The following is a 7,126-nucleotide window of genomic DNA, read 5'->3' as shown; positions in this document are numbered from 1 at the left end:
ACGAGAACGCACGAACAGGGAAAAAATAGCCTACATGAAATGAACAAACCGTAACAGTCCCGTATGGTGCGACAAACACTGACACAGGAGACAACCACCCACAAACAAACACTGTGAACAGCCTACCTAAATATGACTCTTAATCAGAGGAACGCAAAACACCTGCCTCTAATTAAGAGCCATACCAGGCAACCCTAAACCAACATAGAAACAGATAACATAGAATGCCCACCCAAACTCACGTCCTGACCAACTAACACACAAAACTAAACAGAAAACAGGTCAGGAACGTGACAGTAGGCCTAACACATACTGTACATTAATGTAACCAAATGATGGGGGTTAACGGTAAATGTACTACTGGGGACATTTGCAACGGGGAATTTATAAAAAGAAACAATCAAAGGGCAAACAATTAACACAATAAAACAATGAATGCACAAGAATTGGCGGGAGACAGCTCAGCGCATCAATAGCCTATTAGGCATATAGACCGACATGCTTGTGATTTGAAACAATACACAGCTTTAAAAGAAGCTAATGATCCTCTGTGTCAAAGTCTTACTCTCTGGTGATGTATTTTGAATGATTTAATGTATCTATGTGTAGACAGGAGTAGGCTAATAATCAAATTTTGCCAAATGTATTTCTATTTATTTTATGCTGCAGTGACTAGGCTACTGTTACCGAATATTGTCCTATGCTTACTCATATTAAATACTGTAGCGAGCCTGGTTATAAGTGCAGATACTGTCTCTGCCACTTGAGCATGCCTTTGTGGCAGAGTCTATTTCCGCGGGGCTATGGGCCAGAAGGTTGAGGGTTCGCGTCTGTCATTACAATCCAGTGCTTTTTATTCTCATAGGCTTCGAGGGCAAATGTATGGTTCATATAAAATGACATCTAGGCCTGTTTATTTTTATGAGAAGCAATGCTTGTGAAGTGGGCAGCAAATTCTAACCATGAGCCTTTTACAATGATTGTTCACACACTTGGCCACTTCATAGGTGGGTTAGCTGAAAATGTCACGATACCAATGCGCACTCTCTTCAAAATGTTGTGATTCTGATTGGCCAGATAGCTACCAACAATGACAAGGAACTGTCATGTTGGGAATCGTAAGTGACTCGTTTCAGCTAGTTTCTGCCTTGTTCAAATGTTCACATACTAGTCGGAACTAGGAAACTCTGACATTTCGACTTGCTGATTCATTGAACGCGGCACATGTAGAACTACATCCAGTCAGCAAGTTGAACTTGGCTAGCACATGAATGTGGCATTTATCTTGTTCTTGATACCATGTCTTGTTTTGAGGTGTTTTGACTGATTTCATGTCGATGCTAATATGCATAGCCGCMGGAAGTAGAGGTGCAGCACCTGAAAAATCGTAATAAAAAAAAGTATTCATAAAAAATACAAATTATATATTTTTTTTATTTCTTTCACCAAAGTAGTGCACTGGGCCTTTACTACTCCTGCATTAGCGACATCCCCACCCCCAAACAGCTTCCCGCGGCTATACCAATATGGCTCAATTTTCACTAGCTAGCTAATTAACAACTGTAAGATGTATTTGAGACAAATGCTCATTGTGCAAATGTATCTATGTTTTCAATAAACATTGGAGACAAAATATAGTTTACATATTATCAACAATCTAAGCCAAGCCCGTCTGTTTTGCCTCATAATTGCACACGCGTTGGATTTGTTGCTAAACAAATATATCGGTTTAAAATTTAGCCACGGCTGACATGATTGCGAGGTCGAGTATGGTTTTGAATTCCACTGCGACTAGTGATGGGTCGTTCGCAAATGAGTCGGCTCAAAGAGCCTTGTAGGTGGGAGCCGGCTTGCATATCAGAAGAGCCGGATCTATTTATAAAAAAAATATATAAAAAATAAGAACAATCAAAATATTTAAATGAATAGAATTAACTAATTCAAAGAACGAAAAATAAATAAAATAATATAMGCCTAAATGCTCAAGCGCACACACATTTGTTCTGACTGTCTGCTCAGACTAACAGCCTCACCTGTTGTTCCTGTCAATCAGACARGCAGTGTCAACCAATGAACCAAAGATGCTTGAGGGAGGGCCGAGCCAACTCACTCACAGTCACACACTTAGCAGCTGAGGAGAGAGAGGAAGGTCAGCTGTGAAAACAACAGCTGGAAAATGAGTCGGAAGCACAGTAGCATTTGGATGCATTTTAATAATGTAGACAATGTTAGAGCACAGCGTAGAATTTGCCAAAACAAAATCTCATATAATGCCGGTTCTACGCACAACCTACACCGGCATATGCAAACTGTGCACCCAAATGTGAAGCTAGCTGTAGCGGAGCTTTGAGAAACTAGCGGGCCTGCTAGTGATAGTGGTGGAGCCAGCACCTCCACACGTGGAGATGTATCCACTCAGTCAAGTAGGCCTACTCCGCGACCCACAGCAATGCAGTCTTCTATGGACCAGTTTATGCCAAAGTCTATGTCTGTAGCAAAACAAGGCCAAATTGATATTGCATTGGCTAAAATGATTGCCACCGATTTCCAGCCATTTTCGATCATGGAGGACAGAGGTTTTAGAAATTATAGCAATAGTCTAAATCCAATGTACACAATTCCAAGCAGGAAACCCCTTTCAAAATCACTTATTCTACAACTGTACAAGAGCACACAGGCTTCAGCGCGGGAAAGAGTCCAAAAAGCTACTGCAGTTTGCCTTACCACTGACTGCTGGACATCAAGGGTAACCACTTCTTACATGTCGGTTACATGTCACTTCATTGAAGATTTTTCGATGTCTAGCTGTCTTCTGGACTGCTTTGAGTTCAGCAACAGACACACCACAGAGAACTTGGCAGAGGAACTGTTGAGAGTGGCCAGAGAATGGCAAGTAGATGGAAAAGTGGTCTGTTGTGTTAGCGACAGTGCAGCTAACATAACCAAAGCCATAAACATTTTAAAATGGACCCATCATCCATGTCTTGCCCACACAATCAACCTGATGGTAAGAGATGCTCTGAAGGTGATAAGGCCCACTATGGACTAAGTGAAAGCAGCTGTGGAATACTTCCACAGGAGCACAGTAGGTGCTGAAAAACTCAAGTCTACACAATGCCAGATGGGGATGCCTGAGCTGAGACCTAAACAAGACTGCACTACAAGGTGGAATTCAGCATTTTATATGTTGAAGCGGTTTCTTGAGTCAAAGGATGCCATCATCTCTACCCTGGCCATTGTCAATGCACCTGTTGATGCTCTGACCCAAGAGGAATGGGAGGTGGTGGAGGAGGTGTGCAGAGTCCTGGAACCCTTTGACAAGGTCACTGTGGAGATCAGTGGAGAGAGGTACAGTAAGCAGTTATTACTACATCATTATTTAATCCAGTATTATATATGTATATGAGCAGTAGATGAGAATGTAGTATCAGTAGACAAAACATGAACCTGAACTAATAAGTTACTGTTCTCTCTTTTCAGCTATGTGACAGCCTCAAAAATGATACTCCTGTGTAAGGGTCTGCAGCAAATCACAGCCAGCCACCAGAGAGAAGCAAATGTAACCACAGGACGTGACAGAGTTGATGGACACCCTATGTTCCTCAATGGACAGAAAGTTCCACAGAATGGCTATCAGAAACCGCTGCACTTGACCACAGGTTTAAGAAGTTAGCCTTCAGTGATGCCAGAGCGATTGATGAGGCTCTTCAAAGAATAACCTCAGCAGCAGGGTCAGGCACCAGGGCAACAGGAAGAAGAGGGAGCAGATGGAGCAGAAGCACCAGCAGTAGTGCCACAAATGTCTGCTGTTTAGATGCTGTTTGACGAGAGAGCAACTGGGGATGCAGCACGAAGGAATCTCTCAGCAGATGCCATAATGGAGGTCCGATCCTATTTGGACGAGGAGAGGGGACCCGAGGACAGTGTGTTGCTGCATGATAGGCTACTGCGTTGCTCTCTGGGAGCAGTAGTTTAGACCAAGGTTTCCCGAACTCGATCCTGGGCCCCCCCCTGGGTGCACGTTTAGATTTTTAACCTGATTCAAATAACCAAGTCATCATCAAGCTTTGATGATTTGAATCACTGTGTAGTGCTGGGGCCAAAACCAAAACGTGCACAGGGGACCCTGGTTTAGACTGGCTGAACCAGTCCATTACATACTGAGCCTGTGCTGTGCTCTCCTTGTGAAACTGCCTGCTTGACTTTTTATAGGGGGTCCATAGTCTGCCAGTCTAGGCCTAATAGCCCACTGAGAACCATAGCAGTTATTAGATAGATACCAACATTTGTATCAGTAGCCTACAACACACAGGAGGTTGGCGGCATCTTAATTGGGGAGGATGGGCTCGTGGTAATGGCTGGAGAGGAGTTGGTAGAATGGTTTCAAACACATCAAACATACAGAAACCACGTTTGACTCTGTTCCATTAATACCATTCCAGCCATTACAATGAGCACGTCCTCCAATAGCTCCTCCCACTAACTCATTCTGCTACAGCACCAGTGCTCCCCACCAAAATGTATTTCATTCACAATTCATGGACATTGCAAGGTAATGACCTGAGGGGCATGTGGTTAAGCAATTAGTCTGGTCTTCTGTGGGGATGTAAACAAGGGAGAAAGCACAGGAGGTTGGCGCCACCTTAATTGGGGAGGAGCGGAGTCAGTGGAATGGTATCAAATGCACCAAACACATGGTTTCCATGGTTTCCATGTGTTTGACATCATTCCGTTCACTCCATTCTGGCCAATATTGTGAGTCGTTCTCCCCTCAGCAGCCTCCACTGGGAGAAAGTGAAACATCTCTTTCACATCGTCTTTGACCTCCTAAAGTCCCCCTACCACACCCTCTCATTGGTGCTTATGAGTCAGCATTCAGAGAGCTTACTGCAGCTCCACATTTCAACATATCATTGAATCAGTAGGAGATTAACTTTGTTAAGGAACACACTTACACACACTAACTGTTTGTACTGTATGTTGGTGCAGGTATCTAGTGTGGAGGTTGTCCTACATGGACAGGATTCAGGAGGGGAACCCGCTGCTCAATGCTATGGTGCAGCACAGGTAAATACAAGTCTAGACTGGTTGAATAACATATGGTTACAAATCTCATCTCACCAAATCATCTCACCAGACCAGCCTTTTCCAAACCTCTCCTCGACCCCCAGACATTTCACAATGTTGTTGTAGCCCTGAACTAGCACACCTGTTTTAAATGGTCAAAGGATTTATGATTAGTTGACAAGTTGAATCAGGTATGCAAATTCTGGAAAAGTTTAAATACATGGCTGGGGGTCCCAGATGCACACGGTGTACCCTGTATACGTGTACCCTGTAGATGTGTACCCTGTAGATGTGTACCCTGTGTATGTGTACCATGTAGATGTGTACCCTGTGTATGTGTACCCTGTGTATGTGTACCCTGTAGATGTGTACCCGGTGTATGTGTACCCGGTGTATGTGTACCCTGTGTATGTGTACCCTGTAGAAGAGAGATTTTTAAACCATACATTTCCATTCAAGTAAGAAGGTGTGTTTAAACCATACATTTCCATTCAGTGAAAGTGTTTTAAAACCATACATTTCCATTCCAGTGAAAGGTGTTTAAACCATACATTTCCATTCAGTAAAGGGGTTTAAACATACATTTCCATTCAGTGAAAGGTGTTTGAACCATACATTTCCATTCAGTAAAGGGTTTAAACCATACATTTCCATTCAGTGAAAGGTGTTTGAACCATACATTTCCATTCAGTGAAAGGTGTTTAAACCATACATTTCCATTCAGTGAAAGGTGTTTAAACCATACATTTCCATTCAGTGAAGGTGTTTAAACCATACATTTCCATTCAGTGAAAGTGTTTAAACATACATTTCCATTCATGAAAAGGTGTTTAAACCATACATTTCCATTAGTGAAAGGTGTTTGAACCATACATTTCCATTCAGTGAAAGGTGGTTAAACCATACATTTCCATCAGTAAAGGTGTTTGAACCATACATTTCCATTCAGTAAAAGGTGTTTGAACCATACATTTCCATCAGTGAAAGGTGTTTAACCATACATTTCCATCAGTAAAAGGTTTTGAACCATACATTTCCATTCAGTGAAAGGTGTTTGAACCATACATTTAAATTCAGTGAAAGGTGTTTAAACCATCATATTTCCTATTGGGATAAGATCTGAATTGTGTGTGTGTGAGAGAGAGTGAGATTCTGAGCGCACGGCTTGAGGTAGAATTTGCCCTAACACACATCCCTGTATCAACAATTAGGGACACATTTTCCTCCTCCCTGCTTTAGCACAGACTTGGATCAGATTATCCTATCTACAATTCTACCCTTCACCCATTAAAAATGCAAAGGGAAACCTCTACCTCCTCCTTCCTCAGAGCCAGTGGCATCTCCAGGTCGTAGGTCAGAGTAGAGCTGATCTAGGATCCGTTTTACCTTTTAGATCATAATTAATAAGAAGTCATGCTCATGGGGGACTGATCCTAGATCAGCACTTTCTACTATTGAGTTGCTTTATGGATATGGGCCCGGGCAGGCGGCTCCAGGGTCTTCCAGCCTCCGAAGGTCTTTCCCAGGTAGAAGCCTCTGGCCAGGGGCAGGCGGTCCTGGTGCTTCCCAGACACCAGGACGGAGGAAGGAGGAAGGAAGGAAGGAGGAAGGAAGGAAGGAAGGAAGGAGGAAGGAAGGAAGGAGGAGGAAGGAAGGAAGGAAGGAGGGGAGGGAGGGAGGGAGGAAGGAAGGAGGGAAGGAGGAAGGAAGGAAGGAAGGAGGAAGGAAGGAAGGAAGGAAGGAAGGAAGGAGGAAGGAAGGAAGGAAGGAAGGAAGAAGGAAGGAAGGAAGGAAGGAAGGAAGGAGGAAGGAGGAAGGAAAGGAAGAGATGTAAAAGATCTTTGGGTGTGTTTATTAATGAATTTATTAATTCATGTGTTACACATGTACGGGTATACATATTCATGTACACATATACAGGGTACACCATCTAACAGGGCACAATTACACGGGTATAACACATACACGGGGTACACATCTACATGGTACACATACACAGGGTACACATCTACAGGGTACACATACACAGGGTACACATCACACCGGGTACACATGCACC

General features: G+C 43.2%; 1 pseudogene; it reads right to left on the bottom strand.

The window, feature by feature from the left end:
- Positions 1 to 7,075, bottom strand: part of LOC139026373 (ras-related protein Rab-33B-like) — an 8,426-nt pseudogene extending 1,351 nt beyond the window's left edge.
- Positions 7,076 to 7,126: the final 51 nt, after the last annotated feature.

This window comes from Salvelinus sp. IW2-2015, unplaced genomic scaffold (assembly GCF_002910315.2).
Source record: "Salvelinus sp. IW2-2015 unplaced genomic scaffold, ASM291031v2 Un_scaffold4583, whole genome shotgun sequence".
NCBI lineage: Eukaryota > Metazoa > Chordata > Actinopteri > Salmoniformes > Salmonidae > Salvelinus > Salvelinus sp. IW2-2015.
Note: the sequence above shows the minus strand (reverse complement) of the source record. Positions and strands in the feature narration are given on the sequence as shown.